General features: G+C 43.6%; 1 long non-coding RNA gene across 1 annotated transcript; it reads right to left on the bottom strand.

Annotated features, from left to right (window-relative positions):
• Positions 1-1869: 1869 nt before the first annotated feature.
• Positions 1870-22036, bottom strand: LOC141276793 (uncharacterized). The gene is made up of 3 exons (XR_012326904.1): positions 21889-22036; positions 10061-10261; positions 1870-2072 (listed from the first exon to the last, which is right to left on the bottom strand). It is a non-coding gene; the product is annotated as an uncharacterized lncRNA (long non-coding RNA).
• Between the last annotated feature and the right edge of the window lie 80 nt (positions 22037-22116).

Genomic DNA, 22116 nt, shown 5'->3' on the forward strand with positions numbered 1-22116 from the left:
AGATTGTCAACTTCTGTTCCGTTTAATTTTAATATTATGACTGGGCAGCATAAAAAAGTGATAGCTCAAGGTCTGGGAATCATTGCCCTTCAAACTGCTCATCCCTGAAATTAGCACCCATGTCCAGACCCAAGCAGGAGCCCCTGGGGTGTCTTTCTTAGTATCTGATTTTCCAGTCTGCAGTAGAGTGGCAGAGCTGATATATTCAAATTCCACTCACTTCCCCAAGACACTTAGCTGCCTGTGGCAGCCAAATCGTTAAACAGACACTACTGTTTTCTTGGCATCCCAGGCTCCTGTATGTTTAATGCCTTGAATATCGGATTTCTGGGCCAAACTCATGAAAATCTAAAGGGGAATTATCTGTCTCAGAAAGCAGTTGCAATGGAAATAAAAGCCGTTAGTACTCAGTGTAACCAGGATGTTTAATTTTTCATTGAAATTTCAAGATAAAAGTCCATCTTCAGAGTTGTGTTAACTGAGATCTCCAGCTTCCACTGAGAGGCAGCTTAGAGACTGCTGGAGAAGATGCCAGTGCCCTGGCTCAGGGTAGCCTTTTGGGGGCCCTCTGTCTACCTTCTTAGGTTAGGGGACCTCGGGGTCAAAGCATCTCCTCTGGTTAAGTGAAGTCCATATTGCATCTGGTCACCCTGTCATTCTAGGTGTGATCTAGGGCATTGGAAGTCCCCCATGAAGCTTGATGGATAGAAGAAAATGTCCCCCAGGCAAACCAAATCCCGATGACACAAGTGGTAAAGTCCAAATTCTTGGGCTGAAGTTGAGTGTTTGTGTTAAAAGTTGTTTAAAATGAGTAAATCATACTGGGCTTCGCTATTTAGCTGTAAGGAGGGTTTTGTTTTACCCATTTTGCAATGTTGGCTTTGCTCTGTGAAGGCGGTTGCAAAGGAGACCCTCACGTTTGCACTGAGTACTTCTTGGGGTCAAGGATATAACTTACGTGTGATGTTAGTGGACACCTCTTCTCCTTCTGCCCATCTCTCCCCTGGGACCCAACACATCTCTTGGCACATAAGAGGCCAAAAAATTGTTGGTGGCGACAATGACAATGCAAAGGACTCATATGTTTTAGAGAGAATCAGTTTCTGGCAATATCTACTTGACCTCATATGACCACCCAATCATTAATATTTTTATCTTGCCTATTTAATTATTAAAAGAAAATTCTTTCTTGGACTTGATCCTTGTGTTTGGTTTGCAACCCTAAGGAAAGGAGGGAGTGGGAGCGTGACGCTGGTGGCAGCAGAGGCCTCTAGGTGAGCACTCTGTGTTCTGAGTCTTGGTCTCCTAGTTCCAGAACCTCCCTTGGCTGCTTATTCAGGGGATGATCCAGACTGAAGAGCGACAGTCTTGGTCCTTTAGAACCTGTGGAATTGTGTTTGGTTTGCCTGAGCCATTATGCCAACATGGTCTTTCCTTCCCACTGAACCCATCCCTCTTATGGCAGGCAGCCTTCTGGCTGGCTAGCCTTGAGGTCTGGCAAGAACCATTGTAGAAGGCTCCAGGGGATGTCATCAACCAGTTGTTGATGTGTGAACCTGGGCAAGTCTCCTTATCTCTCTGGGTCATGGCTTCCTTGTGAAACATGCTGGATTAGGTCAGAATTTCTCGACCTCAGCACATTGTGGGTCATAATTCTTTGTTGTGGTGCTGTCCTGTGCATCGTACAATGATTAACAGCATCCTGGCCTCTACCCACTGGATACCAGTGGCACTCCTCCCCTTTTGTGACAACAAAGCATTTCTCCAGACATTTCCAAATGTCCCCCGGGGAGCAAAATCACCCCCAGTTGAGAGCTGTTGGATCCGATGATATCTGTGTTTGAGAAACCACATTAGGAGCTGTTCGTTTATCCTATTTTATTGCGCTCCCACTATGCGTGGTGCAGTGTATTAGGTTTTACAGCCTAAATACTTTTTACAGATATTCTATTGAGAAAGTCCCATCTACTTCATGAAAAGCTGAATTAGAGCAGGACGGTGTCTACACAGGCATTGAGGCAAAGCGTGGAAAGAAGAGCTAGAATTCCTGTTTGGCTTCTCGCTGGCGTCATCTGTAAAACAGCAACGTTATACATTGTTGTGAGGACCTAATGCTCAGTGTATATAAAAGCGCATAGATCATAGTAGACACTCAGTAATTAAACTCATTCCCCTTTTCTCTCCCCCAACCCTGAGAGAATCAGATCTGCACAAACCAGTTACTTGGCCAGCCTTGCTCTGCTGTGTCTGGGAATCTAACCTTATCCCACCATGTGCCCACAACCTCCTCCCTGTCATGCCAACACTGATATGTCATCTCAAAAACAAATCTTCAACTGTTTGTTTCGAGGAGAGCCCCAGATCTCTTGTACCACCAGATTGTTGAATTGGTCCATCCTTAAAGGGACTGCCTCTCCCTAGCAAAGAAAAAGATTCTCCAATAAGCAGAGATTTGTAGATGCCACCGTTTCATGTTGGCTTGAGCACAAAAATGACAATAAGGAATTGAGGCTGAGGGAACCCCACTTTGTGGGCTGTCAGCACTGCTCCTCCTGGGGCATGGATTGGGCTGTGGGTTTTATCATCTCTCCTGGGTTCTAAGTGTCTCAAGGGCAAAGACCATGCATTGAACATCCATGGCAGGTCCTACACTATCTCCTCCAGGCAAAACATCTTGGTATTTTGTAGCCTGACCCAGTGAAAACCATAATGGTACAGCAATAAAAAGGTAGGGCAGGGACTTCCCTGGTGGCACAGTGGTTAAGAATCCGCCTGCCAGGGCTTCCCTGGTGGCGCAGTGGTTGAGCGTCCGCCTGCTGATGCAGGGGACATGGGTTCGTGCCCTGGTCTGGGAAGATCTCACAGGCCGCAGAGCGGCTGGGCCCGTGAGCCATGGCCGCTGAGCCTGCACGTCCGGAGCCTGTGCTCTGCAATGGGAGAGGCCGCAACAGTGAGAGGCCCACGTATCGCAAAAAAAAAAAAAAAAAAGAATATGCCTGCCAATGCAGGGAACCCGGGTTCGAGCCCTGGTCCACGGAGATCCCACATGCCGTGGAGCAACTAAGCCCATGAGCCACAACTACTGAAGCCTGCGTGCCACAACTACTGAAGCCCACGTGCTTAGAGCCTGTGGTCCGCAACAAGAGAAGCCACCACAATGAGAAGCCTGCACACTGCAACGAAGAGTAGCCCCTGCTGACTGCAACTAGAGAAATCCTGCATGCAGCAATGAAGACCGGCCCGACACAGCCAAAAATAAATAAATAAATAAATATTAAAAAAAAAAGGGCAAGGGAGTTTGTTTGTTTGTTTGTTTTTTGCAGTACGCGGGCCTCTCACTGTTGTGGCCTCTCCCGTTGCGGAGCACAGGCTCCGGACGCGCAGGCTCAGTGGCCATGGCTCACGGGCCCAGCCGCTCCGTGGCATGTGGGATCTTCCCGGACCGGGGAACAAACCCGTGTCCCCTGCATAGGCAGGCAGACTCTCAACCACTGCGCCACCAGGGAAGCCCAGGGCAAGGGAGTTTGAATCTGCATTTTCCTCTCTGGTCAGACTCTGACCAGGGGCTACAGGGCTCATGAAGGCAGTGTAGTTCTCAGAAAAAAAAAAAAAAAGAGAAAAAGGTTCAGGCTCAAATCCCAGCTTTGCCACTTACTCTCTGATTGACCTTGGGAAATTTATGTCACCTCCCTGAACTTCAGCTGTCATATCTGTGAGTCTGCAATCACAAGGGTTCCTCCTCATGAGGAATTAAATATTAGAACACATGGAAAGCACATGGCACAATTCTGGTAAATACTAAATGTTCCATAGAAATCAATTTTTATTAATAATATAAATGATCTGAAATAGTGGCTATTAAAAACAATAAATATAGTAGATGTTAAACAGACAACAAAAAGATGGACTTCTGGGTGGATGAAAAGGTATGAAATTGACTCATTGTGTTACTGATAAGAAAATAGGCTCAGAAAAAGGAAGCGAGTGGCAAGGGGTACCCAGGACATCATTGCTGGTTAATGCAGAGCTGGGTCAGATGTTGCATCTCTAGATGCTGGTTCTACCATGCTGGGGCTGCCTTCCTGTGTTAGAGGGGAAAAAAATAACACTTGTTAAAGGTGGCAAGGCAGGCTTTACTTGGGACCACTGTGATAAATATAGGGACCACTGCAATGGGATTTTACAGTGGGGGTGAGAGATTGGGCTCAACTCCAAGTACAGCCTGGGCAAGTGAGGATTTACAGCTAAGGGGCAGGTTGGGGGTCAGTGGGTGGAAAATTACCAAGAAGAAACATCATGGGTGAGGGGGATTCTCGGTAAACTGACCCAACAGGATTCTTTGCTGTAGTCTCGGGTGTCAGATATCACCTGGGGGATGGCAGAGGATAAGGAACCCAATCAGATATCAAAGATGGGGGCGCTGGTGAAACTGACTTAGCAGCGTTCTTAGAAAAACTGGATTTTACAAGAAAGCACACACACGGGCCTCGGAAAAGCTTCAGGAGCCTGACTAAGGTTTGAGTGTTTGTCACTATTCAAACATTTAAAGGCCATGTTTAGAAAATTGCATACAGATTGAGGAAAATGCACCTCTTGGTTTAAGAGCCACGTGCTGTTTCTAGAGGGACACTTTCTTCAGGGTAAGAGAGAAATGAGTATTTTGTCTACAGTGTTTCTAATGCCCTAGGGCTGCCTGAGAGAAAAACAGGGCAGAGAGGAGGCCTTGCCCCCAAGCCTCCGGCATAGCCAAGCACTATAGAAACCACCTTTGTCCCTACCTCCCATCTTCCCAAAGTTCAGCCCTTACCCTGCAGCCCAGGCTCAAGGGACTGGGGAGTTTGTCTTTCGCGTTAATGCTGATATTCAGTCTTGAGAGCCACTCTGATTAACCCCCTGGGCACCAATATGTTCACCTTCTCAATGAGGCTGCGGGAGATTTCTCTGGGCTGGCTCTGACCTGTGATTCATATCTTGTCTTTCACCTTTTGCCAACAAACTCATACCTTTGCTTGAGAAGAAAAGACTGAAGTTTTCAGGCTCAGTGGTTGAGAGAGGAAGAGTTTTAATCGTCACAGTGCCTCGGGATACTTTATCCTTCAATCTTGCCTATCTTGGGCCTGCTTGGGATGGAGGGTATGTGTGGTCTATTAGGGTGTTGGCAGGTGAAATCACAGATAATTGCAATGTGAATGGAAACTTGGTTCAAACAGAATACCGTATTTGCGTCAAACTGTCCTGTGGTCTCAGTGATGGTTATAAGTTAGTTGAGAAGTTGAAGAAGTAGAGTCTTAACTCTTACCAGAACTCCATCGCCTATTTTGCCTTTTTAAGCTTGGTTTATCCACCTGCTGTCTTTCTTATTTGAAGGGCACGCATTTTAATGCTTTTCTTTTACTTCCCTCCTCCTCTTTTGTTTAACCCCCTTCTAGCAAAGCACAGATAGAATGATGATTTAAAGGCGGGATCTGCAAATCATGGTCCCTGGGCCAAATCCTGCCCACGGCTTGTAAATAGAATTGTGCTGGCACACTGCCACGCCCCTTGGTGTATGTATAGTCGTGGTTGCTTTCTGCAACGGAGGTGAGGAGTTGCAACGGAGACCATATGGCTCAGAAAGCCTTAAATATTTACTCTCTGGCCCTTTATGGAAAAAAGCGCGCTGACTCCTGATTTAGAGTGTAACGCGGGAGTTAAACATACCTCGGTTCAAATCAGGTCTTAGTTACTTGCTTGCTTTGACATTGGAAAAGCCACATAAACTCTCTGAAACCTAATCTGTACCGTGGGATAAGAAATACGTACCTTGGAGGGTTGCTGTGAGAATTCAGTGAGAGAGTGTTTGCGGCCCTGTGCCTGGCACAGAGGAAAAGCTCAATAAATGTAGCTATTATGATGATCATTGATTCCTTTAACCACCAAATGTATTTCTAGTGCTTTCTCTCTGCTAAGCCTGGGGGGCTGCAGCAGTGATCAAGACATAGACGATCCCCGCTCTCATGGAGCTCACAGTCTAATGGGGAAGACTGACGATATGAAGAAAATAAATCAAGAGATTACTTTCAGACAGTGATAAGTGCTATAGATAAAATAGGACAGTATGAAGGAAAGTGCCAAAGCAGGGGACAGAAAGTTGCTAACTGAGCTCAGACTGAAACATGAGAATGAGTCAGCCATGCAAATATCTAGAGAAGGAATGTTCCTGGCAGAGAGGACAATAAATACAGAAGCCCCGAGCCAGGGGTGAGCTTGGGATGGTCCAAGAACAAAGAGATGGCCTTGGGGACTGGGGCAAAGTGGAGGTTTTGGGGTAGGGGAGACGGTAGAAGACAAGGCAACAGAGGTCAGCACAGGTGAGAGCATGTCATCACTCACAGGTCCCGAGAAGATGCTTTCAGAGGCAGGGATGCAATCTAAGGTCATAATGGGGCAGAAATGTAACTGGGTCCTTGGCCTCATTCTATGACCTCTGTTGTAAATATATTATTCTTCCTCTTTGGTCTCTGGCATTCATCACTGTCAGAAATAGGAGATGAATAGGGGCTCTAGTGAGCCCTAGTCAAAGTGCCAAGCCCATCACGTGGCCCCAGCAGGACACATCCACCTCACTTGGGCCTTCTCCTTACAGTACCCCTGACTCACCAAAAAAAAAAGTCTTCTGGCCAATGCCATTACCTCTTTGAAATCATTCCTTATCAGGAGACTTTAATGCTTCTCCAGGTGGAGCACTTAAGGTAAAAATCAGTTAATGTAATCTTAAAACCCCCTAATAAATTTCCCGCAACTTAAGACAACCAGATAATCATTTTGTCCCTAGGGTCACTCAAAATTCACAGCTCAATTCCCATAATTAGCATTTCTTTTGTATCTCAGTCATTGAACAGGGGGTGAAGAGCCCCAGTGATAATATTTTACCTGTTTGAGGTTTAAAAGAAAGCTTTGATACAATCAAATAAACTGCCTCCAGAGTTGCCAATAATTACAGCCATACAGTACGTTCCAGTTCCAAGCAGTGTGCATACTTGGCTCGCTTAAAGGTAAAAGTGTACATTTAGTTTATCAACTTTGATCCATTTGGGGTGACTCCCCCTCCCCCTCGTGTTCTCCTCTTCATTCTCCTCTTTCATCACCTTTATCCTCACCAGAACCCCTTATTTATCAACCCCCTTGGCTAACAGTAGTTAATACTTCCTTTACAATGCGCAAGTATGTGTTTCTGTCTCATTTTGTTTCAGACATCCTTAAAAGAACAAGATCCAAAGGTGGCTCTCTTCCAAGCCATGCTTTCGAACACTGATTCTTAATCTGGGGTCCATGAATGATCATGGCGGGGGGCGGTTATGAGCCCCCTGAAATGGAATGCACACTTTTACATGTCCTTTTTTTTTTAATCAGGAGGAAGTCTAGAGTTTCATTACACTCTCAAAGTGTTCCCTGATTCTAAAAAGTTAGGAAATACTGCTTTAAAGACTTTACTGACTCAATCTATAACATGGTTATCAAAGGAAAATTCTAGAAATTTTCTATCTGAAAAAGGAACATTTGTTGAGTTGGAGCTGGGCAAGCCTGTGATTCTCAAAGACCACATTTATCACTTATGACCTGTGAAAGCAAGGGGGATTGATGGTTGTTGGGTCAAATGCAGCCTTCCTTTTGGAGGACTACACATTCTCCTGGGGGTTCTTATCACGACTGCAAACATTATATAGTTCCCACTATGCACCAGGCACTGTCCTAGAGCCTTATATATTTTAACTCTTAATCCTCACATTAACCCTATAAAGTATGTACTATTATTAGACTTGTTTTGCAGATGAGAAAAATAGGGCACACACAGATTGAAACCATAGAATGAGCTTTATACTCAACATTCCAAGACCCTTCACAGGTCTGCATAATACATTTTGCCCAGCTGTAATTAATGGCTCAGAATAATTATTATTGTGGATGTGTCTGAATGGCAGCCATGTTGTAAAACCGTGAAGCACATGCCTGATTAATAACAGGATTCCTATTTGTGCCACCTTTGGTTTTGTGAATAAGAACAGATTGCATGTCACATGCAGAGGAGAGCCAGCTGACTACTATGCTTAATTTGAATTTGGCTAAGAGTCACTGTGGTTTATAAAGTGAGGTTATTGACCAAGTAGATAATTTTATTATTATAACTATTGTTTTTTTAACATCTTTATTGGAGTATAATTGCTTTACAATGGTGTGTTACTTTCTGCTTTATAACAAAGCGAATCAGCTATACATATACATATATCCCCATATCTCCTCCCTCTTGCATCTCCCTCCCACCCTCCCTATCCCACCCCTGTAGGTGGACACAAAGCACCAAGCTGATCTCCCTGTGCGATGCGGCTGCTTCCCACTAGCTATCTATTTTACGTTTGGTAGTGTATATATGTTCATGCCACTCTCTCACTTCATCCCAGCTTACCCTTCCCCCTCCCCATGTCCTCAAGTCCATTCTCTACATCTGCATCTTTATTTCTGTCCTGCCCCTAGGTTCTTCAGAACCATTTGTTTGTTTGTTGTTTTTTAGATTCCATATATATGTGTTAGCATACGTTGTTTTTCTCTTTCTGACTTACTTCACTCTGTATGACAGACTCTAGGTCCATCCACACAATTTGTTTTAAGAGTATTTTGGGGGGGGGCTGGCTGGGTAGGAGGCTTTATTCTTTTGGCAGATCCTCTCAGTCATTATAGATATTGCTGCACTGTTAATAAAAAATATGTGCTTCTCTGTAAAGCATTAAAAAAAAAAAATCCAAGGATGAGATGGCTGAGGTCTCAGCTCAAGTATCTCCAAATACATTGTTGTCCATTCCCTGACCTTTCCGTGTGTTATAGCTGATTCACTTTGTTATAAAGCAGAAACTAACACACCATTGTAAAGCAATTATACTCCAATAAAGATGTTAAACCAAACAAACAAAAAATCAAATTGTGACAGGCAATGAAAAGTGGATACTGTACAATAATGTGGAACGGAAGAGACTGTGGGGCAAGCAAAATGAACCACCACCAACCATACCAAAGGCTGGTCTTCATCCACAGATGGTGATGTTGCGTATATGGTGGGATTGGAAGGGAGTCCTCTATTATGAGCTCCTTCCGGAAAACGAAACGATTAATTCCAACAAGTACCACTCCCAATAAGACCAACTGAAAGTGGCACTCGATGAAAAGCATCCAGAATTAGTCAACAGAAAACGCACGATCTTCCATCAAGATAATGCAAGACCGCATTTTTCTTTGATGACCAGGCAAAAGCTGTTACAGCTTGGCTGGGAAGTTCTGATTCATCTGCCGTATTCACCAGACATTGTACCTTTGGATTTCCATTTATTTCAGTCTTTACCAGGTTCTCTTAATGGAATAAAATTCCATTCCCTGGAAGACTGTAAAAGGTACCTGGACCAGTTCTTTCCTCAAAAAAGATAAAAAATTTTGGGAACGTGGAATTATGAAGTTGCCTGAAAAGTGGCAGAAGGTGGTGGAACAAAAGGGTGAATATGTTGTTCAATAAAGTTCTTGGTGAAAAGGAAAAATGTGTCTTTTATTTTTACTTAAAAACCGAAGGCACGTTTTGGACAGCCCAATATCATCAGCAGTTAGTGAGCAGGTGGCCTAGAAATTTAGACAGACTATTCTCGAAGAAAATCACTTATAAATAATCTATAGAAAATCCAACATTGTGGGTATTAAGGTTTGTGTGATTCCACCCGTAGCCTATAGTGGTTACTAGGAATTCTACAATTCATGTATGTGGGCTAAATTTATAGATAGAGGTGAAGTAGGAACCCTGGACCGGAACAGAAAGCCTCTGGAAAAAGTAACCGTAAAATAATTTGATGAAGGGGAAAATGTTTTGCCATCTCCTAAGCAGATTGGATATGCAACAGGAGCAGGCGAGGTGTAAGTCATCCTAACTGAGTGAAGGGTCAGACTTAATCGCCTCCCAAGACAGCGGAATAACAAAGCGGGGCTGGGAGAGAGGATTGCACCCTGTGACCCTCAATTATGGAAAGCCTGTTTTCTAATATCTTACCTTCATGTTGGAGGTCATCCTTGTAATAAATTTCAAATATTTTAAGGAATAATATGATGGTGACCGTCAGAGAATATCTGGTTAAAACCGCAGTCAGCTGCATCGTGCTTACTCAGGTTTCACTTTATATCAGGCAATTTAGATCATTGGAAACTGGGTTGATAACACTCTTTACTTTGGAAAAATGTTCTTTTGGGAAATCTGTAAGTTAAAAGCCAGACACAGTTTTAAGGAGTATGTTTAGAATACCCAGGAGAATAATTTTCCAGAAGAAAATCTTAGAGCTTCTATGTCCCCAAAAGTAATGAAAGTAAATTTATTTAAAAGTATTCGAAAAATGAGCCTCAGCTGAACTTCAATTGATCTTCCTTTCAATTAGACTTAATAAGTAAGTTTCTAGCTTACTTTGAACTCATTAGAAAAAGAATAAACGCAGAGTAGTCCTGTTTCTCCTTGTTCCCTTCATGAAAATTTTTTTCTTTTTTGACAAAGACTGATTCTGAGGGAAGAAAAAATAAAAATTAGTCTGTCTCCAGCCATGTCTAGCTTTCCTCTCAAGTATTTTCAAATTCCTTCCTTCAAGTGTATTGGGCACTAGTGTGCTTTGCCTTGTTCTTTCTTTCTTTCTTTTTTTTTTTTTTTTGCGGTACGCGGGCCTCTAACTGTTGTGGCCTCTCCCATTGCGGAGCGCTCCGGACGTGCAGGCTCAGCGGCCATGGCTCACTGGCTCAGCCGCTCCGCGGTATATGGGATCCTCCCGGACCGGGGCACGAACCCGTGTCCCCCGCATCGGCAGGCGGACTCCCAACGACTGCGCCATCAGGGAAGCCCTGCCTTGTACTTAATTGTGGTGTTCTTATCCATTGTGGACCACCTCCCACTGTGTTGCTGGTTACCACTGGAGAGTTGGGCCCCTGTTCTCCCTTGTATTATGTTCTTCCGCCTACTCTGGTTCAGGAAGTTGGGGTGGGAGAGGAATGGGAAATCTGCTTCCTATCTCCCTGTCAAGCTTGGATACATGCCTTCCCCAAGACCCGTGAGTCCTGAGCCCCCAAAACTCTAGGTTCATATATCTCTCCTTGAATACTCCTGTTCCTAGAGCTACCCTTGTCCAGGACTCTTGACAGTTGTCATAGCCATTCACACCTTCCTTTGTTAGTAGGTAATTAACCATGTTGTATTTAGATATTTGACAAATAGATCTTAAGAATCTGTATTGTACAAGGTACTGTTAGGTGCTAGGGATACAAAGGAAAGGAATGGTAGAAATCAAGACGGACATTCAAGAGGGAGAGGCAGATCTTAAATGGCTAATTCTACAATTAATTAATATTCAATTATAATTGTGATAAGTCCCTTGGGGAAGAAGCATATGATATGGGGCCTGCCTTAGTCTGAGGGTCAAAAAGTTTTTCATGAGGAGGTGAGAACTGAGCTATGTTATGAAGCATGAGTTGGAGAGAAAAAAGGGTTGTGCTCTCTCTGCTGGCAGAGAAAGCAGTTTGTGCGATGGAAGAGTAAAGCCCGTTTTTCCTGGGGACTGAAAGAAAGAAAGGGTGACTGAAGTTGGAGAAAAAGAGGGCAAGTGGGAGGAGATGAGGGTGGTGAGATTAACCAGGGTGGAATGTGCCAAGCATTGGCAGTTCTAAAAACTATAAGGAATAATTGAAAAGATTTTAATCAGTCGGAGTGGGGATCAGGCAGAGAAATGGGGGTGTTTGACATCGTCAGTGTTGTACTTTCAAATGTTCATCCTGGCTGATATGTGGGGTGTGTGGGAGGGTGGTGTATAGAAAGCAGACATGAGGAGTCCAGGTAGTAAGCTGCTGTGCCGCCCAGGGAAGATGGTGGTGGCCTGGAATAAGACAGTTCAAGTAGAGAGGAAGATAAAAAGATGATGGTTTAAAGCTGTCTAGAAGGTAAAGTTGCCAGAAGTTAGTATTCGATTGGATGTGGGAAGCAGTTAAGAATGACTCCTAGGTTCCTGGTCTGCTAAGGACAGAGTGTGGAATGAGAGTGAAGGAGGGCTTTGAACCAGCAAAAGATGCCGAGAAAGAACATTCAGGTAGGTAGAAAGAAATCCAGCAGGACATGGGGTTGTGAAAGCTGAGGAAAGGCTTACACCCAGAGCTTGAACTTGCTCCACGAGCCATCAGTACGCAATAATCTGACATCAGGTTGTACAACAGTGGAAGAAAGGTCCCGGGTAAGTCTGGGCATGAAGAATCTAGCCTACATCAGGATCCCTCTCCCAGAAGACAAGATGTTTTGTTTACAGTCAGCATCTCAGCTCCACAAACCATGTTGGATCATACGTTCCAAGAACCAACAGCGGTTTTCAGAGAAGTGGTCTTAAGCAATATTTAGGAAGAAAAGTTTTTCCTAAAAGACAACGTCTTCGGAGATGCAATTCTAGGCACAACAAGGACAAACTTTTGATGTCATCTAGGGTAGTCTGGCCTGTTAGAGGCTCCTGAATCCCTTCATTCCACATTGGGGCCTTTGCTTTATCCAGCCCAACCAGAAGTTTCACTGAGGTTGTTCTGATAGTCATTAGGGTTCCTCATAAATGTTTAGTTACCTTGTTTTGGGCACATGGTGGGATTACACCACCTCTTGCTTCACTCTCTTGCTTTATATGATGTTTTAGCTAATGAAATGGGAACAGAAGTGATGTGTGGATTAAGAGCCAGTGCATGGTTCCCTATGCTCTCTGGTCCCAGCCCCAGCAATCAAGGAAGCAAGTGTCAAGGTGGAGCCTCCCTTAGTGACCTTATAAGCAGAGCCCCTGTAATAACCTGCAGTCTCCATGTAGCACAGGCAAATAAACTTTGTTGTCTCAAGACTCTGAGACATTTGTTACTGAATCATAACCTAGCCCATCCTGACTGATACAGAGACATTCTTCCCAGAACAAAGTAAACTTAATGGTTGATATGAGTTCCAAAGATTTTAGGATAAATTCTTCACTAGGATTCAAGCTCAAAGGAATAGGACCTCTCTTTTGTCTTCAGAGTCTATGCAAGAGGAGACTAACAACAATCATAATAATAGCTACTATCTAGTAAATCTCACCATCTGGCAGGCAATCTGCTAATTATCTGTATACATTATTCCATTTTACCTTAAAATAACCCAGTAAGTGAACATTAGCAAATCCACTTTTAAAATGAGAGAGTTTTGGGGCTCAGAGAGGTTAAATAACTTTCTCAGGGTCACACAGCTGGTAGATGGCAGACCATGATTGGAACCCAGGTTGTCAGGCTCCAAAGCCCTGTCACAAACTCTCGGACATTCTGCTGGAAGGACTCAGGGTTAGTCCACTTATGTCCCAACTAGCAGCAGCTCAGTTTTTAAGCCAACCACCTCTTAGTATCACTACCCTCAGCTCCTTCATGGAGTGGGGTTTAACATAAAGATAAGCTTTTCAGACCTGGGATCTGGTGGCCCAGTCCTAACTCCCAGGCTCTCACCTATGCTGGCTGAGTAACGCTATCAGTTACATGTTTGGGCTCTAGAATCAGATGGATCTGAATTCAAATCAGGGTTCTTCCACATACCAAATTCACCTAACCTCTCCCTGGGCCTCAGTTTTCCCATATGGAAAATCAGGGTAATAACAGTTCCTAGCTCATGGGGCTGCTGGGACGATGGGCACCTTATTTGCCTATTTGCTCTCAGATCCAATCCCCACCCTTCTCTGCCTGGGGAGGGGCTGGGAGGGTGGGTGAGGTAGCCCCCTGCAAATTCATTCCTTAGATTCCCCTGCAGTTTGCTTCAGCCAGTAGGAGGGCTGGCAGACGAGGCCAGAAAGAGGTAAAAGCCAGGGAGGGTATCCCCCTCTTTCTCAGGGGGCATCTCCAGCGGTGGCAGCTCTGTGATTTCGGCTCCCCCTAGGCAGCCCCTCTCTCCTTGGTCCCAGCTGTTGCCTAGGGGCTGTGTTAGCACCTGGCTTTGTCACTCCAGCCCTAGGGAGGGTGGTGATCTTCCATTGTTGCTAATCTCTAGGCTGCCTCACTATCCCCTTTTGTCCTTTCAGTTCTTCTAAGACCTTTCTAAGTAGAATTCTGTATTAAAGTCCACTAGCGGCTGTCTGGCACAGGCTGTTTTTCACACAGCACCATGCCTGATACAGAGGATTGCTTGAGATATGCCTATGGAGTGCTAGAACAGTGCCTGGCACATAGTAAGTGCCCAATAAGTGGTAGCTTACAAAATGTACTTACCTCTTGCCTAGGTTCTCTGAGGCCAGTTTGCAGCAGGTAGGCCCCTGCCCACATCATAGCTCCTGAATCAATGCCCATTTCTCCTCCTTCTGGGCTGTCCAGGTCCACAGACCTGGGTTTGTTTTGATGCATTCTTTTCTAATCTTTATAAGGTAAAGGGCATGTGGATTCCGCCACGACATGTATCACATGTCACCATTTTATTTCTCATTTTTCAAACTTCTTACTACGGCTTAAAAAGCCCTGCTCTATCTGGCCCCTTCTGTCTTCCCAACCCCTCCCTCTGCCACATCCCCTTCACTCCCTCCAGCCTGCACTGGCCTTTGTTCACTTCTGTCTGCCAAGCTCTGTCCTCCTTCAGGGCTTTGGCAGGTATAGTTCCCTCTTTTTGGAAAGATCTTTCCTGGTCTCCTTTCATATCCTTCTCACACCCCAGCCTCAAGGTAGCTGCTCCTCCCTTAGAGAGGCCCTTCCCATCACCTTATCTAATGTTGGTCACCTCTGTTATTCTCTGTGACAGATGCTGTTGGATCTTCATTGCAGTTTCCAAAACTTGTCATGATTTTATTTGTTTGCTTGTTTATTACTCTCCCTACTGTCTCCCTCCCAACGTTCCATAGGCTGTTAGACTATTAATTCCATGAGGGCAGGATCTATGTGTGACAGCCTCGTCTGTGTATCCTCGGTGCCTGAAAAAGATGCTCGGCACACAGCGGGCTCTCAGTCAGTGCGTTATGCATGAATTGATGTTGAATTAATCTGTCTCCAAACTGCTCGTGTCAAGGGTCCCTAGAAGTCCAACGGTGATCAGTGTTGGGACTCCCCTCCTCTCCCTTTCCCTGGCACATGTGTTGTGAGCCAGAGGCCCTGGCTCTGTTCAGGCTGGCCCTCTTCACCACTGTTCCCTGCCTACACCCTGCACGGTGCGTGGAGCTCTGTTTTCCCAACGTGCTCAGCCACCGGGACCTTCACCGAGGCTCCCAAGACTCTCTATTCTCTCCATAGTGCTTCCACTTTCACCCTCCTTCTGAAGATCTGCCACCTCTAGGGCCTACATTGGAGCCATCTCCAATCAGATCCATGAGCAGAGTCCTCCATCCTGAGCCCCTTCTCAGCACCTGGGCCTTCCTGGCCTCTACTGCCTCAGATAACCTCTCCCTGTCACACAATCCAGCTTGATTCCACAGAGGAAGCGAAGGCCCGTTCAGGTTTTGTCTCCTCTGGTGACCAAAGACAGTCAATAGTTTCTCATTTTTTGTCTTTCAGTAACAAAAAGGCTGCTAATGGCCATGACTTAGCCTCTTTCAACAGAACCTCAGGACTTAAACCACAGAGCCTGGCTACACTCCTGGGAGAAGGAAAGATAACTTTCCTTTTTAAGAATAAATTAACAGTTGTAAACAAAAGAAATTGACTTGGAAGCTAATTTCTTAATTACTGCTCTAGCAGTTACTGGTTCAGGGCCCTGCTTCCAACTCTAGAGCTGGTGCCCTGCCCTGAGGCCCTGCTTGTGGCTGAAAGCCTGGAACCCTACCTAGTTCCCACTGGCCTTGCTTCCTGGGGTGGGTGCATCAGCTTTGCCGTGCAGCCCACACAGTAGAAGATGCCAAGCCAGCTCTCCCAGAAGCATGACTGCCTCCTGCTTGGCTTATTTCAAGTTTTTGGCTTAATCTACTATGAAGCAGTTTTCAGTCAAATTGAAGTACCTGTTCCGTCACACATGTGGTAAAAGTGAGTCAGAGGGGATTCCATTCTCTTCTGGCCTAAGGTACGTTCTAAATGGCAGGCTCCCAGGTCACGTCCATTGCCATCCCCCAGCGTGATATGCTGGCAGGGACTATTTCTCAATGCTCTTTTCCTCCCATATGTTTGAGTTATTCTAGCAGCCGGAATCACTGTGCTTAAAAATTAAATATGAGTCAGGAATGCAATTTGTCTGTGAGTAACAGAAAAAAAGATTTCAGTGGCTTAAAATCCAGAGGTGTGTGATTGGTAATGTGGGGTTTGGACATTAAATTACAGAGCAAATGGGGGAAAAAAGTGAAAAAGAAGCAGGGCCAGCTGTATCTGTTCCCTTTTACTAGGAAAGAAACACTTCTCCAGAAATCCTCAAGTTTGATTTTCTCTTAGGTGTCACTGCCCAGAACTGGGTCATAAGACCATCTTAGCTGCAGGGGACAGTTAGACTATTAGAGAACAAGATTATCATAATTAACTCAGATACTTTGATTCACTCTTTTCTCGGGGCTGGGCAAGAGATCACTCAATAAAATCAGGCTTCTAATAGCCAGGACCCCACAAGGAATGGGTACTGGACATACAGGTCTCATTGCCTGCCCCAAATCAGCTGAGTTGTAGAAGCCACAGACTACTGAACTTGAGGCTGATTTTTGAATCTTTTGGGACACAATTATCAAACAGTTGTGTGTAAGTCTCCTAGGCTATCTTATCCTATGCTGCCTGGCGGGCGGTAGGTGTTCTATACATATTTATTAAATAAATGAATGAAGAAAACAAATCTAGAGGAAAGTGGATGATGAGAACAGCATAGATTCAGTAAGAGTAAGTCAGGCCAAACTTTATATCCTTTAAAAGTTTTTGATGGAGTAATTGTTGTATTTGAGATCAGGGCGTGTCATAGATATTTTGTCATTGGATTTCGGCAAGTCAGTTGACACTGTTCCTCATAACATTCTTGCAGAGAAAAAAAAGCACACGTCACAATTTGACGGATGTAGCTGAAGCAAAACTTAGTGAGAAGTTTATAGCACTAATATATTTGTATTAGAAAAGAAGACAGGTCTCAACTCAAATCACTGATCTCAGGGTGGTATTTCACGGTGTTGAGTCCCAGCCTTTATAAGGTGTGTTTTCACCATCATTCAGTTCAGAGTACTTTCTAATTTTCATTCTGATTTATTTATTCTTTAAACGGTGGGGTGTTTATTCTGTTTGTTTTTGTTTTTTAGAAGCATGTTAGTTTCCAAATATTTGGGGATTTTCCAGATACCTCTAAGTTAATGATTTCTAATTTCCATTGTGGTCAGAGTACGTTTTATGTGATTTGAATCCTTATAAACCTATTGAGACTTGTTTTATGGCAGGTTTTACCAAGACACGTTCCGTATTCACTTGAAAAAATGATATTCTATCTATGCGTGTAGTGTTCTATAAATGTCAATTAGGCCAAGTTGGTTGACAGTATTGTACAAGCCTTGTATATCTTTACTGATTTTCTGCCTAATTGCTCAGTTATGGAAACAGAGGTGCTGAAATTACTGTTTATAATCATGGATTTTTCTATGTCTCCTTGAAAGTCTGTCCGTTTTTGATGCATATATTTGGAAGCTTTGTACTAGATGCATGAATATTTAGAATTGTTTCTTCCCCTTGATGGATTGACTCCTTTATCATTATGAAATGATCCTCTTTATTTCCGGTAATATTCTTTGTATTGAAATCTACTTTGTATGATATTAATATAACCACCCATATTTCTTCTGATTATCATTAGCATGGTACATTGTTTTTCAATCGTTTAACTTATTTGTCTTTATATTTAAAGTGATTTTTTTTTCTTTTTATAGATGGCATACAGTTGGTTCTTGCTTTTTTCTCCAGTCTGACAATCTTTGCCTTTTAACTGGGGTGATTACTTATACGCATGAATTTAAATCTACCATCTTGCTATGTATTTTTTCTTTCTCAATCCATTTTTCTTTCCTTTCTCCTCATTTACTGCCTTCTTTTGGATTCGAGTGACTTTTTTTTTTTTAATGATTCTGCTTTATTTTCTTCGTTGATGTATTAGCTACAACTCTTTGTTTTACTTTTACGGCAGTTGTTTTAAGAGTTGGAGTATACATCTTTACCTTCAAGTATATTACACCACGTTATGCTTAGTATAAGAATATTCCAACAACAGATGCTTCCCCCTTTCTGGATGTTGTGCTGTCATCATACATTTTATTTCTACATATATTATAACCCCCCCCAAATACTGTTGTTATTTTTGCATTAAGCTATTATCTTTTAAAAGAGTTTTAAAAGGGAAAAAAATTATTTACCTACAGATTTATGATTTCTTGAGCTCTTAATTCCTTTATGTAGATTCAAATTTCCATCTGGCTGTATTTTCTACCTGAAGGAGTTTCTTTTAACATTGCTTGTAGTGTCTGCTGGTGGTGAATTCTTTCAGCTTTTGTGTGTCAGATATGTCTTTATTTTGTCTTGTGTCTGAGATACATGTTTGGGGAAAGAATCCTAAACTGACAGTTTTCTTTCTGAGTACTTTAAAGATGCTGCTTCACTATCTTCTCATTTGCATATTCCTGATGAGAAGTCTCCTGACATTCTGATCTTTGTTCCTCTGTACTGTAATGTGTCTTTTTTCCTCTGTTTTTAAGATTTTTCACTTTATCACTGGTTGTAAGCAATTTAATTGAGACGTTCTTTGGTATAGTTTTCTTCTTGTTTCTACTTAGAGTTTGTTGAGCTTCTTGGATTTGTGAATTTATAGTTTTAATCAAATATGGGAAGTTTTCAGCCATTATTTTTTCAAATATGTATTTCTGATATTTCTCCTTTTCTTCAGGGATGCCAGTTGCATATATATTAAGCTCACTGATACTCTGTTCATTTCTAGTTTCAGTCTTTACTTTTTTCTATTTGTGTTTCATTTTGGATAGTTTCTATTGCAATATTTTCTGGTTCTTTTTTTTTTTTCCAGTAACGTCTAACTTGCTGTTCATCCTGTACAAGTGATGTGTGCACGTGTGTGTGTTAAAAATCTCAGACAATGGTTTTATAATATCTAATGTTTGATTTGGGTCTTTTTTAAGTTTTCCACATCTCTACTTAACTCAATCTTTCCTCTACTTTCTTGGACTTACAGAATATAGTTGTAAGTATGTTTTAGTGTCCTTATTTACCAATTCTATCATCTGTCATTTCTGGGACTCTTTCAGTTAATTAATTTTTCTCTTCATTGTGGTTCATTCTTTCCTGCTTCCTTTTGCATCCCTGATGATTTTTTTTTTTTTTTTTTTTGTGGTATGCACACCTCTCACTGTTGTGGCCTCTTCTGTTGTGGAGCACAGGCTCCGGACGTGCAGGCTCAGCGGCCATGGCTCACGGGCCCAGCCGCTCCACAGCATGTGGGATCTTCCCGGACCGGGGCACGAACCCGTGTCCCCTGCATCGGCAGGCAAACTCTCAACCACTGCGCCACCAGGGAAGCCCATCCTGATGATTTTTGATTGGAAGAGTAACATTGTGAATTTTACATTGTTGGGTGCTAGATATTTTCGATATCCTTTAAGTATTCTTGTACTTTGTTTTGGGATATTTTGTTCTTGTGAAGTTTGATCCTTTGGGGGCTGCCTTTTAAGATTTGTTAGGTAGGTCCAGAGAAGTTTTACTCTACGGTTAATTTTACCCCACTACTGAGGCAAGACTTTTTGAGTTGCGAATTATGGGATTTTCCAGGCCTTATTCCTGGTCCCATATGTTCACTGGTTATCTTTTCACTCTGCCTTGTGGAAAGAGGCACACCTCTCTGGTACTCTACTCCCAATTCCAGCTGTTTTGGCCTTCCTGGTCTCCCAGTTCTAGCTTCTCAACTCAGAAAGTCTACCTAGCTCTTCCTGGATTACCCCTGTCGGCACTATAGCCTGGCAACTCTTTCTAGGCAGTAGGCTGAGGCAATCATAGTGCTTGACCTCATTCACTTCCTTTCCCTTATGGACCACAGTCCTGCACTGCTTGCTGTTTTATATATCTTGCTTTTTAAAAAAAATTTTTTTATTGTTGTTGTCATCTTAGCAGGAGAGTAAATTCAATCCTTCAGTCCTTGTTGCTCCACCTTGGCTGACTAGATTGGATCTGGATTACTATAAGTTATTGTGGTTCTATTGATAAAAGACTGCCTAGGGTGTCACTTGCTTCCAAAACAGTTCTCATTTAGTAATCTGTGCACTGCAGTCCACATCTCCTCCAAGTACCGTAAACTCTTGTGCAGTGGGTGTTGCAGAAGAGTTGCCTACAAATGAAGTTTATATAAGAACCTAATTTTCCCCTCTGGCTTACACTTTAATTCCCGTGGTGCTCTACATCATTTCTCATTACTTTCTCTTTAACAGTGACTTCACATCCTGTGACTTTCCTGTATTTTCTCCCCTCCTTTTCTTTTTCTTTCTTTCTTTCTTTTTTTTTTAATGTCAGGGGTCAGTAATCTGTACACAAATTTCATGATATTTTGGGATGAGAATTCATCTTATTCTAGTCATCATAGGCCTTAAATACTTAGGTGTGTGCTTAGAGCTAAGGTGTGTGAGGGGGCGTTGAATAAAGACAGGGTCCTTGACTTCAAGAAGCTCAAAATCTTTTTTTAAATGAATAACAATTCCTGCTGCTTTGAATTGTCTTGGGATGGATTTACAAACAGAAGTAGGAAGTGCCAGAGAAAGAACTCTTGTTTTACTTCTTGTTCCTTAGCTTCAACAAGTAGTTACTGTGTTTACTGTTATGTATTTACTATAACAAAGTATCATAGTGTTACCTAAGAAACAGGCACTGGGACTTCCCTGGCCGTCCAGTGGTTAAGGCTTTGCCTTCCAATGCAGGGGGTGTGGGTTGGATCCCTGGTGGGGGAGCTAAGATCCCATGTGCCTTGTGGCCCCAAACCCAAAATGTAAAACAGAAGCGATATTGTAACAAATTTAGTAAAGACTTAAATGACAGTGTGTTTATGGAGGGCTGGAGACATCAGGGAAGGCTTGGAGTCCTAGTTCAACACAGAACTTGTCAAATTTAGCTGAGAGAGGTGTGAGCACAGTTAGGAGTATGAGGGCCCAGGGCTTGACAAGGGACGATGGGAGAGGCTGAAGCAGGGGCTCTTGATGGAGAACAGTGGGAAAAGTAGAGGCCTCTCTGTGTAAGCCTTAGATGCCAGGCTCAGGCATTTGGACTGTGGGAGCTGTGGATGGTTTTTGATGGATGGACATGGGCAGAGATTGTTTGGAAGAGAGGGTTAGGGTTCATGTGTGCAGAGGAGATGAGGACTGGTGGCAGAGGCGTGACGGCGGGGATTATGCCTTAATGATCTTTGTACCGTCTGCTAGTTCATAGTTAATGCTTGTTGCTTAAGTGCATGTAAAAGGTTATCTTTTCCCTTCTAAATCTCTTGATAACCACTGGCCTTGTCAATGGCATGTAAAAGGTTATCTTTTCCCTTCTAATCTCTTGATAACCACTGGCCTTGTCAATGGTACGACAAATACTGTGAAAGAAACTCTTTGTGCCCCTTGTTAATTTGTTTCAAGGACCAAAGGCAGAGAAATTTGGACTCGGGCTCGTCCAAGCCTTATTTATTTCTCTTTTAATTCCTTATATTCTTCCTTTAGGAAAAGGCACTCAGCCACTGTTTGGAAAACTACACAACAGGGTCATTCCCAATCCCTACCTCTCTCATGCCCAATAAATTCTGCAGTCTTACAAATCTCATAAAAAGACAGCCCACGTGCAGGCTCCCAGGACAGCCAGGCGGAGATACAAACTTCTAGAGGAACAGAGCTCACACAACGCAGATGCACCCACACTCACGTGACTCAGCGCCCAGGCAGAATCACCGCGCGTTTAGGCAGCACACGCCGTACCTGGCCACACAAACACACTCGCGGGCACACCTTCTACTCTCGGACCTATCCCCAGTGCACGAGGCCACGAGCCGCGCAGAGCCCCGGCCGCTGGGCCCCGGCGCCTAGCCCCAGCCCTGGCCCTCCCGGAAGTGGCTGGCCCTCGGCTGCGCTCGTCACCCCAGGCGCTGATTGC

The sequence above is a fragment of the Tursiops truncatus genome, chromosome 16, assembly GCF_011762595.2.
Source record: "Tursiops truncatus isolate mTurTru1 chromosome 16, mTurTru1.mat.Y, whole genome shotgun sequence".
NCBI classification, from domain to species: Eukaryota; Metazoa; Chordata; class Mammalia; order Artiodactyla; family Delphinidae; genus Tursiops; species Tursiops truncatus.